This window comes from Myotis nattereri (assembly GCF_964212035.1).
Source record: "Myotis nattereri genome assembly, chromosome: 5".
Taxonomy (NCBI): domain Eukaryota; kingdom Metazoa; phylum Chordata; class Mammalia; order Chiroptera; family Vespertilionidae; genus Myotis; species Myotis nattereri.
The window spans coordinates 95927849-95950500 of NC_138080.1; the positions used below are offsets into that span (position 1 = coordinate 95927849).

The window sequence follows — 22652 nt, forward strand, 5'->3', positions numbered from 1 at the left end:
TCTCTCTCTCTCTCTCTCTCTCTCTCTCTCTCTCTCGTTCTCTCCCCTGCCTTTCACCCCCACCCCCCTCCCCACGTGCCCCTAGGACAGTGATGGCGAACCATTTGAGCTCGGCGTGTCAGCATTTTGAAAAACCCTAACTTAACTCTGGTGCCGTGTCACATAGAGAAATTTTTTGATCTTTGCAACCATAGTAAAACAAAGATTTATATTTTTTATATTTATTTTATATATTTAAATGCCATTTAACAAAGAAAAATCAACCCAAAAAAATGAGTTCGCGTGTCGCCTCTGACACGCGTGTCATAGGTTCGCCATCACTGCCCTAGGACCATGGATCCTCCTGCTCCTGGAACCGATCCCCCTCCTCCCCACAACAGGAGGGACCAGGGAGCTTCCAGGAAGGGCCCCACACATGGTGCCATGTGCCCAGAGACAGCGGATGTCCCAGGACAGTGGAGGCTTGGCCCTCGGCACCCCTCTTTCCCCAGCACCCCTTTCCCCAGTGCCCCTCGGCCCCAGGAGACTCAGTCACAGCGCTCAGACCTCGGGCCAACAGCTCTGGGGCAAGAGTGACTTTCTCCCCGTGTGTCCCAAGCAGATTTTTAAAATACTTACGCGTGAACTCACTGCCACTGATTGTCTCCTTTCCTCCGACGCCTGTTCCTCCTCCCAGCCTGTCCCTCCGGGCTGGGAGCCCTCCTTCCCCACCAGGACTCAGAAGCCTGGGAAGGAAAGTCTCAAACCCCCGGCAAGAAGGAAGTCCCTCCTCGGAGGCGGAGAGGGGACAGGCTGGGCCCCTGGGCCCATTTTAATTCCAGGTTCTGGCAAAAAGAAAACCTCAGGTTGACTTTAGAGCCTTTGACACATAATTGGTAGCCAATTTTCCTAAGTGGTGAGTCAATTTTCTGCTTGTGAAATGTAACTTTACCCTGGTGCACACCAGGCCCCAGGGTTTTCAATGTGGCTTAACAGCAATTATATGAATGTTAGGAAGGGGGGGAAGTGTTAAAGTCCCGACATTTACATTCTTTTCATGTGTTTACCTCTGAAAGGGATAGAAGAAGACCATCTCCTATCCTACAAAACCCGTAAAACCCCACCCAAAGACAGGATTTCCTGAGAAAGAAAGCCATTTGAAAGCCACGCCACAGAGGGTACTTTTTTTTTTTTTTTTAATCTCTCAAGTATTCGGACAAGCAGTGGGATGTAATGGGAAGGCCCATACCGGTTAGGGGTCAGGGTATCCTTTGCCTAGTTCCCCTCGGGCTATTTTCTTTGCTTCCCGCCCACCCCCTCCCTCGTTCCCCTCCAAACAAATGCCGGGGGTGGGTGGTGGCGGTGCCGGGCCCTCCGCACGCAGCTCCCCCTGCACCCCAGGCCGCCGGCGGCTCCCCTCCCGTCCACATGTGCGACTCATGTTTCGGCTTTCACTGGCGACAAACTGGAGCCGGGGCCTTCCGTTTCGGAGGAACTCGCTACGTATCGCTAACAACAACACAAACACCGGCGGCCCCTGTTCTGTGCTCCGCTGCCCGCAGTGCGCTCGGCACCAGGCTGGATTTATAGCAGGGAGCCCCGACTGTAAGGGGTCATTCATGAGCCCCCACAATGCCACCACTGAGAGGCACTGCGCGGGGAAGACCGTCCGTGCTCCCGCTCGCTGGCCGCCCTCCGAGCCCATCACCACCGGCACCGCACGTGCAGTTTGTCCTCATGCATTTCCTTGTAATTTTTTTTTCAACTATTAGAGGGGAAAAGTAATCTCCACCACCTTCCTTTTACCATAATTTGTTAAAACCCAACAGGCTTTAAAAAAATGTTCTATAGTCATTAATAATGGCAATAGAGAAGTCATACACATTCATGTTTACACAAACCTCTGTGACGCGCGCCCGCGCACACACACACACACACACACACACACACACACACACTGGGGCTCACAATGCACTCACATGCAAAAAAAATATTATATCACTGTTAGGGAAGAGTTCACATGTTTGCTTCAAAAAGACACAATAATTTTAATAAAACCAAATCTGATTTGGAAAGCATCTACTATAAATGACGTTTGGGGGAAATGGTAAAGAAAAAAAAAGTAATGGATGCTAAAAATCATTGAACTGGGGGGAAACAATGCCATGTAAAAATTCCCTCTAAAAAAAAAGGACATCCTATGTCATGTAGACATAGGTGTGTTGCTTTTCAGCCCCAGAAAAGCTCCTAATTATCTCAAATCAAAGAAGAAAATATTGCATGTGAAATCTCTCCTTTGGACTCTCAGTTGCAATTCCAAAAGATACTGGGAGGCGGGGGGGGGGGGGTGAAACCCACAGCAAAAAAATACACACATGAAACTCTGTACCAGACTCTGTAGTAAAAGTAGGCCTGTCAGGTCTCATGAATGCCTCTCTGGTCTGTGGTTACAAGGTTCCGCGTTCAGCCTTCAGCAAATCAGTTTGGGGTTTCTCTAAATCTGAGCCACAGCCTGTCAAGAGGATGCTTTGCAACACCAGCCTCTTAAATCCCACATCTTTCTTTTTCTCCCTAACTCTCAGACAGATTGTCTTTGAGTTCCTGCCTCGGTCAGCCATTCCACAGGGCAGTTAAGAAACAGGCAGGATCTCTACCCTGAGCATTTGGAGCTGCAACCCTTCAGAAGAGGCCCAGGGAAGGATAATTGTTTTAGTGAAGCTCACTGCCCCCTCAGTGGTCCATGAGACCCTGCTGAGCGTAGCTGCTTACCTTTGGCAGTAACCCAGGGCAGGTTCAAGAAACCATTTCGTGTTCCTGCCCTTAGCCTGTGTCAATGAAGCCTGGCACATCTTTTTTTGTGGTTGTAATTTAAATGAGACAACCAACTGCACAGCTGTCTCGGTCAAATTATGCAGAGCCATGTGGCCTTTCTTCCATCTTTAAAAAGTCCGGGGCACCTCTGACCATGTTTGAGGGAAGCCCAGGGGAGCAATGACCAACAAAAGGAATAGTGATTATGCCAGCAAAGGATGGAAATTTGCCTAAATGAATATGTTAAAGGCTGCGCTCAGAAAATGGAAATGTTAGTTTTTTAAATAGAGGCAGAATGGTGTCATGATTAAGACCCTGATCTTTGGGGTTCGACACAGCAGGGCTGACGTCCCAACTCTACCACTTAGTAGCTCTGGTGACCTTGGGCAAGTTATTTAATCTCTCAGAGCCCCCTCGTCCTCATCTTATTTCCCCCCATTTTATAGATGAGGAGCATACTTAGCAAATATGTAGCATAGTAAATGTTAGCTATCATTACAATCATCACCAGTAATTACAACAATAACATAGAACATGAAAAAGCCAATGCCAGTCACCATGACACTGGTCATTTCTACCCCAGGAAAAGACTAATTTTACTTTGCCTCTAGCCTCTTATTTTATGTATTATAGAACTACAGGCTTGCCAAACTTCAAGGAAAACTGATGTAACTGAGTTTCTATCATCCCAATTTTGTTTTATTCTGTTTATACTGCATGCAGTGTTTCAACATCTCTCTCTCTCTCTCTCTCTCTCTCTCTCACACACACACACACACACACACACACACACACACACACACACCAGACACAAGAGTATGAATATAAGCATATACATGGATACACACTACACCAATACTAGCCAGCAGATATTCAGACAGAAAATGAGTGCTCACACCCCAGAATGAAAGGAACATAATTATTAACTTTATTTTGACAACTCTATTTGATGACACTCAATTAGGAATTGCATGGCAAAAATAAACTCTTTAAAATACTATAAGCATGACCCATTGTATCTTTGTTCCTAGGGGCCCTTTAAAAGCTGAGGTTAAATTATAATCAGATGGCAAAAGGATAAGGACCTCACCTCGGGGGCACTTCCTTGGGATAAATGACCAACTCTTGACCATTTTGGAAGGAATTGTTGGCCCAAAGCACCATGGGGCCAGTGACCCCTTGCTGGTCATTAATTGTTACTGAATTCCCTGGAACCAAGGTCATTATCGCTAATATAAACTTAAATAAAAATTCCAGAGACATATGGATTTCTTTTAATAGTTGGTCTTATTTCTTTTGGTTTTTTATAGAGCATTACTATAGAATTAATGTTCTATACATTAGCTCTGTAGTTGGTTTGTCTTAACACTTGAATCTGCTTAAAGTAAAGGTTTATTAGACATAAAATAAGAAGTAAAGGAAAGCAAACGAAAAACAGGAAATCCTGAGAGGGCCTATTCTGTACCTGGAATTCTCAGAAAGTCATTATCCAGAGGACTCACAAATGTGTTTCCTTGGGGACCTATCGAATATTATAATGTTTCTATGTAAAGATTTAAGAATTTCAAATTTTAAAAAAATATGTAGGTAAAGAATCTTACTCCTGTCCTAGACAAAGTTTTGTTTCTCAGTTTCTCATCTCTGCACAGGGCAAAATTAAAAACACACACACACACACATTTCTGAGACTTCATGAGATTCTAGTTTATTTAAGTTTAAGGAATATACACAGTATTTTCTCACATACAGACAAGGTACTTACTAGCAGAGCATACTATCTCATAACTTCATTCTAAAGAGACTCAGAGTTATTTGGCCTTAAAGGGAATTATCCATCTCCAAAAGTACAGATACAAAATAGATATACTGACACTTCATCATTCAATGAGTATGTTCTATGTACAACTGAGTATGTGTCTTCATATATGAACATTTAGGCTGCTTCATCTGGAAGCCAAGTCTAAACTGGAAGAATCTGGTTAGATGGCTCTGGATACCACGTAGGTAGCCTCTGCTAATGGCCTTTTGGGGTTACTGTCTCACGTAGACGAATATGTTTGTCCGTGTGCCTCACACTTTACAAGCCTGCAATTTTCTTTTTACTAGATCCCTTCCCCATCTTTCCCAAGTTATGCTACCAATAAATTTAAATATACTGACTCAATTAACCTTGTAAGATATATCACCTAATGACCTCATCCAATAGCCTCTGCCTTAAGGTAATGCCAGCAATAGATGTGTGCTGTGCTTGCTGCCTTACCCTCTTATTACCTATCAGTGGTCGGCAAACTGCGGCTCACGAGCCACATGCGGCTCTTTGGCCCCTTGAGTGTGGCTCTTCCACAAAATACCACGTGCGGGCGCACACGTACAGTGCGATTGAAACTTCGTGGCCCATGCGCAGAAGTCAGTATTTTGTGGAAGAGCCACACTCAAGGGGCCAAAGAGCCGCATGTGGCTCTCGAGCCACAGTTTGCTGACAACTGACCTAGCTGATCCCTAGGACGGGTATGACAGAGGAGTGAAAGTTGGTGGAGAATATTGCTGGTTGTTCAATTCTGACTGTGAGGTTGCTATTTCCCGTATAGTACCTGCTGCCCAAGCAAATCTATAATAATAAAAGCATAATATGCTAATTAGACCGGATGTCCTTCCGGACTAAGCCAGGGCTGCAGCTGTGGGATCAAGGCAGCTGCCCCGGCTGCGGCTGCGAGGGAGGGATCGAGGCAGCCGCAGTGGCTGTGAAGGCATGAATTTTGTGCATTGGGCCTCTAGTGTTTAATAATAGGCTATTGTGCAATGTTAGATATTAGAGGTGACCAGATTTATGGGAGTATAGAGGATTAAAATCATTGAGCAAGAGGGAACCTTAAAGATCCTAGGCGTCCAATTCTCTCATTTTATAAATGGGGAAACTGAAACCCAGAGAAGGTAGGAGACCTGCCGAGGCTCACATATCTAACTAACGGCAGAGGCTGCATTGAAAACCAGGTCTCCTGTGTCCCAGTTCAGCATTCTACACCAGGTTGCTTCTCATTTTCATTATAAATGAAAACTCCAACTTCAGCATGAGGAGTTTAACTTATCAGGCCTGTAAGAGAACCAAAGCATGCTCTCTCCACAGAAGGATACACTCGATTTGGGGTTCATCATAGAGGTAACAGTAAACTTGAAGATTGAAAATTAGCATAGTAGGGCATTAACCTACACTGAATCTGATGTATAATGAATTACTTCAGATCTTAGGTTGGGAGTGAGGCAGGGGGCCAGGGGGATGGCAGGAGAAAGATGAATGACTCAATCGAATTGGTGGTGATTTGGAAAAAATAGATCCTAACCGATTGCAATTTCCTTCATAAGTGAATGCCCCAGAAGTGCCTCACTCAGGGGTAGGGGCTACCGCCTACTTCATACAGTAGATGCTTTCTGAACATTTAGTGAATAAATTAACATGCTGGTGTCTTTGTTTCTCCTATTTGAGGTCAATGGAATCATGGGTGCCTGTCCTCATGGCCTCTGTGAAATGGAAACAATGGTTCCAAACAAGAACCGACCCTATCATGCAACAACCTGTTGTAGGGTTAGCAGAATTATTCTCTCTGCACTCCAACATCAAAATATTCGGGAGCACAACAAAATTCAGCTTGTTGAGTGTTATGTGATAATTTGGGAAGAGGAAAAGAAAGGAAGAGAAAATACATATATTTGAAATGTCATCGTTTTTAAAGTAGGGCATGGGCTTTAAATGGCCGGACAGTGGATAAAGGAGAAGAAAGACAGCTCTTGGCTATATTCAGTCACATCACTGCACCAAGAGGGAAATTTTTCCCATATCAGCTCAATCATTTCAGGCAGGCCAGAAAGTCATTTCATTCAGAAACTGAGACATTTGTTGCTCCCCCTGTCTCCCTACATCCCGAAAAAGTACAAAATATGCTAATCATTCACCCCTCCTTCCAGTCTACCAGCTGAAAGCTCCCCTACAGTTCAGCTTGAGACTACACCAGGGGTTACTCATTTCTCTCAGCACCCTGGCCATGGCTGCCACTCCTTGGCAGTTCAAAAGGTGTGACAAACCTGCTCAGACAGCACTGTACACAAAGGTGGTTTTGAGGAGGGAGAAGTTCAATGTACTTTTTCCCCCTTTCACTATGATTTCTTCAGAATTATATTCTACAGCAACGCCTCATTTCCTTTATTATTATTTCTGGAAGGGACAGTTTATTACATTTGTTTAGGTTTAAATATAAGATAATTGTTTTAAATTAGGACTTACTTTGAAACTTGCCAAGTTCAACATTTATTCATGTCAGTGCCTTCCAGAGAAAGATAATAGTCAGAGACAACTGCTCATGATGAGATGTCTAGGATAGAAAGGACTTTTATAAAACACCTACTGGAAGATGACTATTGATGAAGTAGCTCTGACCAATATAAACAAAAATTACTATTTTTTTTTTTGCACATTAGTATGACATAGCATGAACAAGCACAGTTGCAAATGACAGAAATATGTGAGCTTCTAAAACTAAATTAACTCTTTACGATGGGGTATTCTGTAGCCCTCTCCTCCCCATGTTATAATTCCTGAGAAACAATTAACACGTATGTGCAGTGTGTCATCCTGGGCCTTGTTGGAAATACGGAGCTCACAGGTTTCCTTGGAACCAAAATCCAGAAAATACAAGTTAGACATTTCCCTGAGCCTGATCTCACAGGTGACATGGAGAGCAGAGGGGGACCCAGGTGGCCCAGAGGAGTAGCAAAAAAGCCACTGGAATCAAAGCCACTTGGCTTATGGTCCTGGCTCTGAGGCTAATTAGATCTCTGGGAATGTGACCGAGCTTCTCTTGACCTCAGCTTTCTCATCTGTAAAATGAAGGGATTGCACCAAAATTTCTGAGAGTCCATGTGGCTCAAATGGAAACCTGGTCTCTTTCTACAAGAACCTAAATTCCTCAGAAAACCTGCCCTTGAGACCTAGACAGGTTATTTACTTGCTTCCTAGAGCTAAATTATTCATTCTTCATAACCACGAAATGGGTACAAAACCCCCTACCTATGTTGCCATGGGAACTAAAACAATGTAGGTCACAGAGCTCTGTAAACTGAAAAGAGCTGAACTCATGTACAATCTTTATTTCATTCCCTCAAAGAGGTAGATAAGTGATCGAATGACAGTGTTCGCCATCCCAAAGTCACGTATGTCTTAGTAGAGAGCAATGACTCTTAGCTAAAGAGATGGGACTCTCACAGTAGAATTCTAAGCATCAGCCAGAGTTGGGTGGGAAAACCTTTCCTACATCTTAAGAGCTCCCCAGATATTTCTTATTGTACTTAAACCTGGTTGTTTAATCAAACCTCATTAAAACTTTTCTGGTGGAGCTCACAGACTTGTCTAAATGAGGGGAAGAGAGAGTCTGTAAGTAAATGTTTTGTTAATGAATAAAGATCCCACATTTCATTCCTATAAAATCTCCCGTTGTTTTAGACCCATCAGCAGAAGCACAAAGCTAGCTTAATGCTCCATAAGAATAAGAAAATTCTCTGTGATGGGACATACCTGAGAAGTTGCCAGCTGAAGGGGGCCCTTGGGATCATGCAGTCCACCCATGGCCCTGTCTAAAAACCAGACAGATGAAGCTGTCTGCTAGAAAACCAAGATCCCTTTCACTTTCCACAATTACAAAGTTGTTTGTGGGAGGCCCCAGGAATCATGTATAACTGAGAGAACAAGAGAAGCCGCCTTCAAACTCCAATTTCAATAGGCCTAAGAGCCTTCTGGAAACCCAAAGCTACAGCACCATTTGCTCTCCCCAGAGAATGTGAACAACAGATAAAACTAACCCAACCCGTGGAAAGAAGGGTCACCTTAGAGCTTGGGCCAATTTTTGGGTAGCATTCAGCTACTGCCACAGCTTTTCCTTCTCTGTAATTCCTGTGTAGCTTGGAACTTCAAATTGTAATTCATGCCCTTGTTTTAAATTCCCACCCGAGTGGCCTATGAGGAATATTTGCACGTTTGTGTCAACAACCTTCTACGCAGTTATAGGGAAAGGACTGAAGTAGAGTTCTTTCTTCCATCCTGGGGATTGTAGGGGGACCTGCATAACTGCCTTATAGGTGTTGCTAGTTCTCATGCCCTCCAAATCCCCAATGGTGGATGCTCCAGGGACATGGCTGCTCCTACCAAGGTAGCCACCGTTTCATTAAGGCCTCCTTAAGCAATCTTTCTCCTATTTTCTACAGTATCAGGTGGCAATTGAAGCCCAATGGGTGCTCAAAGAAGCAAACAAAGGTTTGCTAAAACTACCATGTCTGGGAAACAGAAATTCACAGGAAATCTCCTCTGAGCAGCAGAGAGAAAGAAAAAGACTTGGGGAGAAGAGAAACAGACATATAATGTAACACAGTATCCTGAAATTCATTATACCAAATTTCCATGACATATCAAGGAATCAAACCTAATTCTGCCCTGATTATTTTGGGTATGTCGTTAGTAATGTTGCAGAAACATTTTTAAGCCACTGTCTATCAGTAATTTAATGAAAGAAAAAGCTAACAATTTAAAAAGTAATGTTGAGAATGCCGTGATTTGAAAGAAACTACTATTAGTAAACTAAACAGCAGTCTAAATGAAGAAAATTACCACTGTTCTGAGAATTATCAGGAAGAGTACTGAAACATGAACACTGCCATCCATATATAAGAAATTATTCAAGTATGCATTTGAGTAATTCTGCATTTTAATTTAACCCTTTGAAACATTAATCAAACCATGGCTAATTATAGGAATTAAGGAATTAAACGATGGAATCTTCTAAAAGATATTATTTAAAAGGCAGTTTATACAATTACTTGTATAGATGTTTGCTTTAAAGAGGAAAACAGTTCTACTGTAATGAAAAGGGTCTTAGAAAATTAAATTAACAAGGGGGGACCAGGCTGATATGAAACTAAATTAGCATCAAATGCAAATTACAGGGTACTTAATGGTAGAAACAGGTGCAGAGAAGAACCCTAAATGAGATAAATGAATAAAACATCCCTCTCCACAAATGTGGAAGCTGACACAAAGTCAATGATATGAATAATTCAGCAGCCTCCACACTGCTGTTGAGGTCAGTCTGCCTTGACCTTTGAAACAGGAAGTAAAATTCAGTTCAAATTTGAGTGACTGGAAATATAACAGTTATTTGTTTTTATATTAAAAAACCCACAAATTTTTTTAAATACAGATACAGGAAATATGCAATAGAATTACACTAAGAACTAAAGAGACAATATATAATCAAAGTAATTGATCAACAAACAAAAAATTCATTAAATAAAATTTTACTCAAGCTATATTTTAACAAGAAAACCCTTAAAATAAAAACAAGTAAAAGCATGTAAACCAGTGCTTATTGATCAAACTACCTGTGAAAATAAATTTCTAAATTTTTACTCTTTCCTCAAATTATTTTATTGTGTTGATGTTAACCCAAAAAAAAGCATGTTATAATAAAAAAATTAACCATACATTTTTATTAATCATGCAAAGTAATGTCTCACGTTTGTAAAACAAAATTTGGTTAAATTAGATTTTTAAAAATCTCCATGAAGCTGTTCTTTTTATTAGTTTACCTTACAAAAATGCAACCCAGGGTCTAAAAACAAACTAAACATCTACCATGGTTTTATGTGTCTTTTATGCTTCTTTTCCTTCTTTGCATGCCTCAGAAGTATTTTGTACAGTCAACTAGTGAAAGAAAGTACTTCCCTTATTTCAAATTGAATTTGGTGCTGCTAGTGATTAACATGGTGTGACAACAAACCAGTTTCTATGAGCTCGAAAGACAGCAAAATACATATGGTGGATCACCCTCCTCCTTATTTTACAGAATGGCATCAAAGATGTTTAATAATAGTAGTTATCTCGGTCCTCCAATTGGTTCTATTAATGGGACCCAAAACTTGGATATCTACTTTTCATCTATCTACTATGCTTGTCAGATAAAAGATCATGTTGAAAGATGAGCTTAATTTTATTTTGTGGACTTGGAGATGGTTAAAGCTACACACCCACACACAGACACACAGCATCTAGGAGAGAACAGTGGTAAACTAGGTCTATGATATAATTACCAGAGGAACAGGTTTGAGAAATGCTCCTTATAAACCGAAGTACTTGGCAGAGGCAAAACTGAAGATGCAGGGTATGTGGGGGTTTTTTAATTATTAGTATTATTATCGTATCAGCTAAATCACTCCTCACTCGACATTTAATAAAGGGTGCTAGACCAAACACTGCTGATTTGGGGCTTGGCGTAATGACTGACCTGAGCCAAGGTTTGTGTACAAAGTGGCTCCCCATTAAAGAGGGCTCTGTGGAACCAGCTGGTTCTCATTTTGAAACAACCGGTTTCTCTATCCCCAAGTGCTAAAGAAAATAATCCCTGCGATCTATGACTACACACTTTCACAGAGGCAGCAATGAGAATTTGATTGTGGAGATAATTAAAGTCATTCCTGGAACTTCCAAGAAAAAAAAGGGGGGGGGGAGAGGTGGGGTCGAAGGAAAGAATAGTCAATGATAGCATTTAAAATTAGACTATGACAAATCATTCTGAGTGCAGAAGAGGGAGGAGGAACCCCCACCCTTCATGGGAATCAGTTGAACCAGCTGTTTTCTTCTTCACTGTGGGGGGAGGGGGGTATCCAGGGGAGGCCAGAGGTGCCATTAGTCAGGACCACAGCACCCTGGTGCCTGGCCTGGACCCCCACGTCCAGTTTGGATGCAGAGAAACCGAAAAACAGCCTGAGAAATTCCTTATTACTGATGACACATCACAGTGAGATTTCTTAAGTTTCCATCTTAAATAAAATAGCCAAGGAGGAATCTATCTGGATCCTTTAACAGACAGTCATTCCAGGCTGACCTGAAATACTGAGGCTATTGTAACACTAAGCAAAAGCAAAGAAGATATTGGACGCTCAAAGGCACTGTGTTTTGTTGTTGTTTTAATGCTATCCTGGTTCTTCTATAGGAACCCATGCTCAAATAGCCTGAATGACACTTGGCTAAACCTATATGCCCTGCACCCCTGCAGATTTCATGGGCTTTGGGGGAGAGAACTACAATATGTGTCATCTGTCTGTCTACACTATCTGCCTTTAACAGGAAGAAGAGCTGGCCTCAATGAGGATGATTTGAGGCCTCTCAATTAACCTGATTAGTTCAGCACACTGACCTCATGAGCGACACCTTATCTGGAAAATGAGGGAGAACTTCCTTCCTCCAGTAGAGGCAGGAGCCCCCTTAAGCCGCAGAGATGAAGCCTATCAAATGTGAGCGGCCTCTGCTTCTCCTCCTCCTTCCCAGCTGGAAGGTCAGAGAGACTAGCAGCCTCAGAGCCTGATTGGATTTTGTGTCCTAAGGACAGGAGGCAAGCTCCCATCTGCCCAGGTGGCCTTGGAAGAGGCTGGGAAAAGGGATGCCCTGTGGGCAACTCCAAGCCTCTTTTTTCAGAGTCAACCAGGCACATGATGGGATTGGAGTAGGGTGGGGGGAGAAGAGGGTTGGGGGAGTGAGGGAGGGAGGGTAGGAAAAAGAAAGAGAGAGAGAGAGAGAGAGAGAGAGAGAGAGAGAGAGAGAGAGAGAGAGAGAATTCATTGACCCTTTAATCATGAGAGGCATGTCAAAATATACCTATATATTTTTTCTTTTAAAAGAAAAAAATGGTGACTTAAGTCTTCTAACATTATGTAAAATAAAGGCACTGCTGAAACATCTGTTACCCTCACGCTGATTTCACGTTTGATATCATAATGGGAGATGACCAAGTTGCTATAAAAATAAAGCTTTCCCCAAGCTATCTGAAATCTGCTTGCTTGCAGAGGATGCTGTGTGTGTGTGTGTGTGTGTGTGTACATGTGCATTTTAATTCACGTTGTCCTGTGTAATAGACATACTAGTTACCAGAATATATTCTTGGAAATATGCTTTGTGAGAATGTCAACAGCAGGGTTTTTCTCTTTCTTGTCTCTTCTGTGATTTACTTGATCAATTAAACAGTTAGGCAACGAGGGGATTTGCATGGTAATCGTGTGAAGATTAACATTTTTAAGTGTAACAAATTTAATATCTTATCTCACATTTTCTGTTTCTCATCATTCTTTAATGGCAGTGCCTTCTCACTTTATTGTGTAGCTATAACAAGCCTGTCTTTACCCAGAGAGATGAGACCACCAGATTCAACAAATTTCATTTCTAGCTTCTTTCATTCTTTCTTCTATTTCACAAAAACATACTCTAAGGCACATCTTGCACAGGAGCGAGGCACGGTGCTGTGTGCTGGGGATACAACAGAACCAGCACACACAAATCACTGCCCTCTGGGGCTCACAGTCTACCTCCTAACGAGTTTACCTGCCTCCGGAATACCACAGGGAACTAGAATTGGAATTTCATAGCTGGAAAGAGCCTCAGAGATCTCTTCATTCCAGCCCTTATTTTAAAAAATCATAGCCACCTTCCACTGAATATGATTTATGTGCCAGGCACTGTGCTAAGTACTCTCCATGCATTATCTTCTTATTCTTCACCACAACCCTATAAAGGAGGAACTTCTACTCTTATCCTGGCCTTAAAAAAAATGGAGAAACTGGGGCTTAAGGAAGTTAAATTATCTGCTTGCAGCCCCACAGTTAACACTGGAAGAGCTGGATTTGACCCAAAGTGGTCTGACTCTACAGCCTGAGGGTCTTAACCATTGTGTAGACTGCCTTGGAGGAGTGCAATAAAGCCACGGGCTTGCCCAAGTTCAATGCCCTGAGTAAGAGCTAACAAACAGCCCAGGGATATTTCTCCTCTGCATCGGGATCCCTACTTAAAATAGCATTCCTCCATTTCTTTCTCTTTTTTTTAATCAAGATATTCTTTGTTTACATTCATTATTCCAACTTTTTTTCAACTCTGAGGCACTGAAAGCTCCCTGAGGGCAGGAACCATGTTATATCTCCAACCCTGAAAACAGTGCACAGCATTGAGTAGAAGATCAGCAAATATTTATGGAAAAAGTAAACTGAGTGCCTCTTCATCCAAGGGGTTTAGCTACCATGATAAACTTTGGTGAGTGAGTTTTGCTTGTAAGAAAGATCCATGGCAATCATCACATTGAGAATAACAATCCACAGGGGAGGCTAGGGGACTGTCTAGGGCGGGGGGGAAAAATGGACACATATGTAATACCCTTTGTAATACTTTAAGCAATAAAATAAAAAAATAAAAAAAGAGAATAACAATCCACATGAAATATATTATATTCAAATTGCAAGAGCTATCTGATTTCAAGTACCCAAAGGTACCATGCCCAGTGCTAGGTATTTTAACCCTTGCAGCTCTTCAAAGTAGAAAGATGTTTCCCATTTTAAAGATGGGAAAGCTGAGATGCCCCCTAAGGCAGAGGTGCTGGTAAGTAGCAGTGGAGGGATTTGATCCCTCAAATGATGGACTCCAAAATCTATGTCTTTTCCATAATATTCTGCCTTCTCCTAGATTTCTCATTGGAAAAAGTGGGAGAGTGCCTGCTTTTTCCACACGAAACACGGTAGTTCACTCATCAAATTAAATGAGGACACCAGAGCTGAAACACTGCCCTAGCAATGGGTTCAACAATTTATATGTCACATTATTATTTTTTTTAATTCCAAAAGTTAAGTGCAAGATCTACTAAGAAAACTGCTTAGGTAAAGAAGTTTAGAGTCATACATGGAACGGATGAATTGTGGACAACAAGGAAAAAAAATGAGACTGTTATGAAATACTGAAAATAGTAATTTTTTTTTTTACTGGGCAATTGAGGAAGGAAAAAGATCAGGCTGAGAACTAAGCGATGAAGTTCCTAACCACCTGCTTTGTCACTTTGCAAGGATCATTCAGACATAAGTTACTATTAATCTCACAAAGGTTAGGGGTTTTGGTTTTGCTTTGAGGTGCTCATAGGGCCAGGATTCTGATGCTGGTCAGAGAACTTACGCCAGGGACCAAAACTGGACACTCCAACTCCCATAGCTACAAAACGAAGGACTCAGTTTTTTAAAGATATTCTGAGATTAGACTCTACCTTTAAGATAACACCAAAATCGTGTAGAGAAACATGGGTTTTCTACATTGTAATAGCTTCAAAGATAACCAGGTTAACTCTTAGACAACCTGCTTTCCTAAAATACTTTCTAATTAATAAAAAGAGACTTCTCATTTTTCATCTTTGTTTTTGTCTTTGTGTTGTGTGTGTGTGTGTGTGTGTGTGTGTGTGTGTGTTTACGTGTGAGAGTAACCAAACCTGATGTAGGTCTAATGTTCTTCAAACTACCTTTCCATTTTGTGAGGGACTTCAATCAATAATAGTGCATTCAAGGCTATTTTTAAAATGCTATTTTTAGATACTACTAACAAATCAAAATACTAATGAATGGGAAGCATATTAAAAATTGGGGGAAATCCAAGTAGTTTATCTGTGGAATAACAAATAAATTGCAAGTAGCATGATCGTCTGATCTAAGACAGAGAAAAAAAAAAAAAAAAACAAAGCTTTAGTCAAATCGTGGTTTCTTTGGAAAGGTAGATCAGGGAAACTCTGAGCATGAGAAAACTCATCACCACAACCTTTACATGAACTGAAATTTGAAAAATCTTACCCAAACCCCATACAATATGTATAGTAACTATGTTCAGCTTATAAATGCCCAGGCACTATGTGATTATCATTTTCTCTTTATTTTTCCCAGTCTGACCTGGACCCGAAAGTGTTAAAGAAAACAATAGAAGAACAAGTAAGTGTACAGGGTAGGATTTACTGGCATTTACTTTTAATCTATGGCCCTTCACTCTGTAGCTTATCGGGCCTCTGTCAGTCCTTTTTCCTCCTTTATATTTCACGAGGAGCCCCCCATGCTGCTACTGAGAGACAGGGCCCAAGTGTCTATAAGCTTTTTGTCAGGTAAAAAGACAAGAAAAGGGGAAGGAACAAGAGGAAAAGCAAAGCTAAGAGGCATCTATTAGATGTCACTAGGCTTTTGTATGCATGTCAATGATTCAGGATTAGAGCATTTGAAATAATCTTATTGAGAGGAATCAAAAGGCCCACCGAGTGAGAGGCTGCTCTGTAGCATATGGCAAAGGCACGGACAATATCTTATTAAAGATATGTTGGCCAACACTATTACTTTATATTATATTACCAAACTATTGTGCCTCAAACAGTTAGCGGGATGGTATAGTTACCAAGGGCCATTCTGGAGGTTATTGTGGAGGATTCAGCTTTATAACTTGCTAGCTTGTCTAGTTAAGTCTTTACGAGTAGGGTTTGGAAGACCAAGCACTTCAACGTCAATAACAAAAATCCCTAAAGCACACTGAAGACCACTCTACCCCTTCTGAAAGTGGAGTTCAGCTTACGTGGATCAAACGCCAACGGCCTTCCCTTCCTCGCAATTCATTTCACTAAGTTTGCATCATTTACCATATATGACCCCCACCTCCCACGGACATATGCAGTTTTGTTGTTTAGTGTGAGTGGGGGAGGGTTGGCTTGACTTTCCTCCCCATGAAGAACACACACACACATGCACTCAGCCTCACACTTCAGCAGGATTAAGGCAATTAAAATTCTATTACAATAAGTACTGTAACGTTAAAACCTTCATTTGCTTCTGGACAAAGGCTTGTAACTGGAGAAAGAGTTTGGGAGGGAGATTTATCTTCATCTACCCACACCTTTAAAGGCAGCGAGCAACCAAAGACAAACCTGCACTGTTCACCATATTTCATTGACTGCAATTGGAGTATTTAGGTCACTTTTATATTGTCCGGGGCTGTATATAGTTACACAGTTTGTATGGAGAGGGATGGGCTGTGGGCGGGGGAGGGGAGGAAGAATTAGTTATCTATTTCAAATACTGCCTCAATTTAAAATGACCAAAATACTATCTCTTTATATGCAGGAACCTCTAACTAGAGTTTTAAAAACCTGGTCAATTTTTGTTAAAGAGTTTGGTCAGGTGCTGGAAGTAGGGAGAAATTAGGGAATTCATCAATGAAGAGTTGAACTTGAGAGGAGTGTGATTTTATTTTCATTCTAAGCAACTTCTATTAGAAAAGTAAAAGCATATTTAATACAGTGATATATTCTCATCACAAACTGATGGTGCAAAGTTGCCAGGTGACACACAGGGGACTTTGTACTGCTTTTCTGTATTTTTCTACAACCATTATGAAAGCAAAGTTATGATGACATGGGGTAAGAAAAACCCACACCATGAGCTGACGCCCAGGCCAGTTACACATATCCACTGCGGATTCTCTGAATCTCCGTTAAATACATTTCTTGGAAGTTGCTGCCATTATTTCCTTTACAGGAAAACCACTGTTGTTCATTATACAGTGTCTGCAGTAGCATTATACCATGTAAAAGTGCTTTGCATTATGATATATTGTCAGCATATTTGAAATGCATTTTAATGTATCCTGGTTGTGTATTTGGGAATAGCTGATAGCAAATGGGATATAGGCTGCTATTAGCTTATTGTATTCGTTATTTTCTTAACACGGCAGCAAACTGCAGTGAAGTGTACAGGGCTCATCTCATATTCAGAATGGTATTATCTGATATGTGATAAAATTTAGAATGATACTCTCTCACATAAGTCTCATTCCTAATAATCGCACATGAATTCCCACTGAGAAAACAAATGTTTAAAAATGCTAGACTTAATAAACATCCGTAAATTCATGCTTGGAGACGCTGGCTTGTCACTTTTAGAAAAATGCAACCTCCCAAATCAGCCAAGAGGACAGCAATTATCCTGCCTGGGGCAACTTTAAAAGGTGAATTCCTCCTCCTTTTACTTGAACCCAGCATTCCAGGTTAGGAAATCGGGTGGTATAAAGGCGTATCAGAATTCCAAGAAATGCAGGCACACCTCTGGTTTTTCACACCCCAAGCAGTTATTTGTGTATCTTACGGAGGGATTATGTTTAGTGATTGGTCCTTCTAAAAACTGAATGAAGACCAAAATATTAAGAGTTGAAAGGTCAATGAAATGAAACCAAGAAATTCTGTCTGAAAGCCTCATTTGCAACTTGAATAAAAGTATATGTTTATATTCATGTCAGTTGAAGACTTTATTTTTACAGAAGATAAAAAAAAATTTAATGGCTTTGAGGTTTACCTCAGTTAATAAAAGACAGAAGGAAGTCATTTATTGTTGAGGGGCCCAGATGCCTTCACAACCTCATGATTGTGAATTTAGAAATTAGGATATACCCCACCCTGCTCCATGGTTAAAAAAACAACACAATTATATGCTAATTCTAAAGTTTTAATATTATTTTCCTGTTATACAAATGAACATATGTGTTATATAAATATATTGTGATCAATTCAATCAAGAAATTAGTTTGGTGATAACACTGCACTTTATGAAATGTACTATCACAGTATTTATATCTCTTAGATGTAGATGGTAAATAAAATCGGTTCTTTGATCAACCCTGACATGGTTAAGTTTTTCTATTCAGATGATTTACATCCTATAAAATCAACAGGTAAAATAAGCATCCTAATATTTTTATTCCTGAACATTTTTCAACCAATAAACATAAAACAAACCCAATTACTGTTACCTAAATGAAAGTGATCTAGATATGGAAGATCTTAGGCTTTTTTTTTCTTTTTAGGAGACCCTTGGTAAATGGAAGAAGAGTAATCCCAAACAGACTAGGTTTCTCACTCTATGAAATCGATATGTATTTTTTATGTTACATGTCAAAGCTTTCATCTCAAACATAGATTCAAGAATTTGTATAAATGGAAAATAAAGACAAATCTGTTAAGGTTACAATGTGCAAACCCAAAATCTTTAGAGGTATCTTAATTGACAAGCTTTAAAAATCCATGCTTTAAATATTGGCTCTGAGGAACTCAAAACTTGCAGGTTGCTTGAGCTACATATCCCAAAAGGGCTACGTCTAAATTCACACGAGACAGAGATAATTTGAGGAAGAATTTCATCTTGTATTATTTCTGTTTTCAAAAAATCACTATTAACTGCTCAAGATCCATAGTACAAGGAAATAAAGCATTGAGCTCTTATTTTTTCTTTTATTTAGTGGCCTAGCTAGATTATCAAGCACATTGATAGAATAAAATTGAAAAAAAAAACAAACACAAATATTGAGTCATCCCCTAACCTGCTTTACTGACAATAAGTGACACAAATCTGGCGAGAAATTTTAGGGCTCCATGTGGAAGGAATCCTGCAGTATAATTTGGAGAAAGAAACGTTTTTGTAAGACCACCTGTATTCATCCATGTCATTGCTTAAAGATAGTTTAGTGAGTCAAGGGTAGAAAAATAAAGAGTTTTGAGAAGCAAACTAAGAATGGATGGTAATCCTAACAACTAGATACGGAATGACATCCTGCACATTTAATATATTCAGTTCAAGCATTTATAAAGAACTTTGCAACTAGAAAGTGGAAGCTTTTTTTTACAGATTCAGAAAAACTGGGTTCCCAATTCAGACTACCCTATGTGACTTTTGTCATTATCATCTTTTCTGATTCTCACAAAGTAAACCTAATTAAGAACCTCCCTCATTAGTCTTCCAGAAAAATTAGCACAGCTTATGCTAATTACTCCTGCAAAATTTAATAAACTCGTTGAAATGGGAATAGTCTAATGAGGTTTTATTTATTGAACTTAGATAACTCCAAGGAAAAAGGTTAGGACACAAGGATATCCAATGTGGTAATAAAACTACAATTTATTCAATTTCTAAACATGAATTTTATTGCAAACCTTTTAAATTCAAATATGAGTTACTGTGTGAATATGTTAAGTCAATCTCCACTGTAATTCAATAACTGAAAATCACTGTTTTGCTTTTTACTTAACAATAATTACTATACATAGCCCTTTACCTCAACAATAATGAAATTTGCTATTATTAGTTCCTGGTCATCAGCTATTAAACCTAACACATTTGACTTTTCCCATGTCTACACAGCCCAAATATCTGGATCATTGGGCACAGCCTGGGTTTTATCACTCTTCATCCAGCCATTTGGTATCAGGCAGAAATATAAAATATAACCTGGCAGTCAACTGCAGATGCACACTTTCTACGTTTGCAGGAATTTTCCAACAAGCTTTTCGAAGTGACTCGACAAATTGTCACAATTGTAAAAGGAGTCATTTTCTACATCATAGTGTGCTACTGCTGATTTTGTTAATTCCACTTTTTGGATAGACTGTGCCAAGCTGATGTCCCCAAATCACTGGCAGCAAATAATATAGCCAAAATTCAACACAGAAATAGCTTACCCTGCACCATTGCCGTATGACCGGAGAGCCTCTTCTATCTCCCCTATAAATAGTTTCCCTGCATAACCACTGCTTAAAGTCTTTTTTTTTTCAGCAGTGTTCTTCCAAAATCCGAAGGACAAGTAAAGGGAGCTAAAAAGTATTGGTGCCCAAAAGGTAACTGTGGGTTAAAACTATGCTAAATCCTAACACAACGATTGCCTATACCCTCAGCTCTATAATTACATACTGTGTGCATCTTGTAAAAACAGTTACTACTGCTACTGAATACAGGCCCCATAACCTACTTTTCCTAAATATGCAGGGATTCACATCCATAAATCTGAAAACAAATCAAACCCTAAGCGTGTAACACAGATATTATGCAATCAGTAATATAGAATCAAATTGGAAACTATGAAATTCAAACACAGTTGTCTTCATTTTTTTTTCTTTGCAATTGTATGGAATTGAAAAATCTTTTCTATTTTGCCCTTCCTTGTGTGAGCTCTTTTCTTATTGTTATTCTCTTCTCTCGTCGTTAAAAATGGAAGTTTCACATGTCAGCATAGACAAGACTGGAGCTTTAAAAGCCTTTGGCCAACTGAAGAGCAAATTCTGAAAACTCAGATGCAAATAAAGAATAGTTAAATGGGTTTTTGCATATCAGCTGGCATCACTGCTTAAAAAGAGTTCACAGGAGACAGTGGCAACAGCCAGCAAATAAACATATGCTGGACGTGTGCAGACGCACTGGGTTTCAGCTGTTTGTAAAATTCTCCTCTCTTAAGAGACCAACACTGGCTACACGCAGTTTTCTACTTTGTCAGACCAAAAAGGAAAAAAAAGGAAAAGGATAAATGTCATGAGTAATATCTCGAAAGCCACCAACAGTATAAAGTGCATACTTATTTTGCCTAAATTGTTTGAACTACCCCAGCCAAGAAAAGGTTTTAAGTACCCTACTGGGACAGATGCAAAGCGGCAACAATAGAAGCCACACTAATGCAATCCAGGTAACACAATCCTGTTTCAAAAACACGGGCCGGGCTAATTACAGCGCTGCTGAGTCAAGTTTCTTATGCCATCGCAACCCACAGGAACAGGTCAAAATCAAATGTTATTCAAACCACAGTCCTATCAACCTTCTATATCAGAGTCACGGCTTAAAACCAAACGAAGAACTTAAAAGCTTAACCCATTCACAAGCAAAAAAAGTGTTTTCATTGAGTGTGGCAAGGTAAGTTCTTGTCATCATCTAAAGCAAAAGGAACTGGGTAGCAGAACAAAATGTGTAGAGTTTCAAATTTGGGGGGATGATCTGGGCTGGTCCTTTGATCAGAACACTTTCTTTTTAATGGATGAGTAAGAAAAACTTACTTAAAACAAGAAGTGGTATTTTGAAGAGGTGCATTTAAATGAAACAAACAGCACAAAGGTGATACTCATTGTTGTATATTATTTGAAGATTTATCTTCTATTGCAGAAAAAAATATTATATCAATTGCAGGCCTGCAGTCTCAGATGAATATGCCATTCTAATTCTATAGACAGCACACTACACCTCACTACACCGCAAACATTACCTGTGTTGCCTTTGAATCGAGTATATTCATACTTATTTATCGGGCAAAAGTGTACGTTGTTAGTGAACATTAGTGAGAAATATTTAAGTAAAATATCCAATTGAAATGTGAGCTTTAGGAAGCTACTGGGCAATCAAAATTGGGCTTAAAATATAAAATAAAATGAACAACATTGGGCTTAAGCCTGAAGAACCACATACGTCAAAATCAACAACCAATTTTTGTCATAAATTATGATGAAGCAAACACTTTCCAGTTCACTAAAAAATGATAAAGCAAGTCCCTAAATGGTAAAAAGAATTGTGAAGACAGATAAGGGGGGGGGGAGCATTGTCAAAAACAGTATTATCAAACTCCAAAAGAGACTTTTGCTCAGCTGTAGGTTCCTTCAATGAGGAATCAGGCTTGCTTACAAGACTCTCTTCCTGCTAGTGGAGGGTGCTAGCTCTTTTCCTAGCTGACAACCGACAGCATCTATAAACCTTCCAGGCCATTTAACTCTCAATGAGTAGTGCTATGTAACAAATGGTTTATCATACATGTTTCCATACAATGAATTTCAATAATTAAAATGTAAAATGAATATTTGGAATGCAGCTTTGCATAATATGTGCACATACTGGCTTCAAATTGCACCGAACAACTAAAACAGATTTATCGTTCCACAGTGATTTACTTGGTCATGTCAGATTAGTAATATGGATCTGTTTAAAAACACGATAATTAAGACAAGCAGGATAAATTAATCAACTTACGATACAGTATGAGCTACAATCAAACCCAGGAAATAACAGTAGGAAAATCTTGGTTCGCAGATCTCTTTAAAACTGCTTTTATGCATAAATAAAACCTTAAAATGTAGATGGATTACATCCAACAGAACTACTGTAGCTAAAAGTGATAATGATTCAAACATTTTTCAAATAAA

General features: G+C 39.9%; 1 protein-coding gene across 3 annotated transcripts in view; it reads right to left on the reverse strand.

The window, feature by feature from the left end:
- EBF1 (EBF transcription factor 1) overlaps positions 1–22652 on the reverse strand; it is a gene marked incomplete at its 5' end in the record, with an annotated part of 391651 nt that overhangs the window by 340380 nt on the left and 28619 nt on the right. The window lies entirely within an intron of this gene.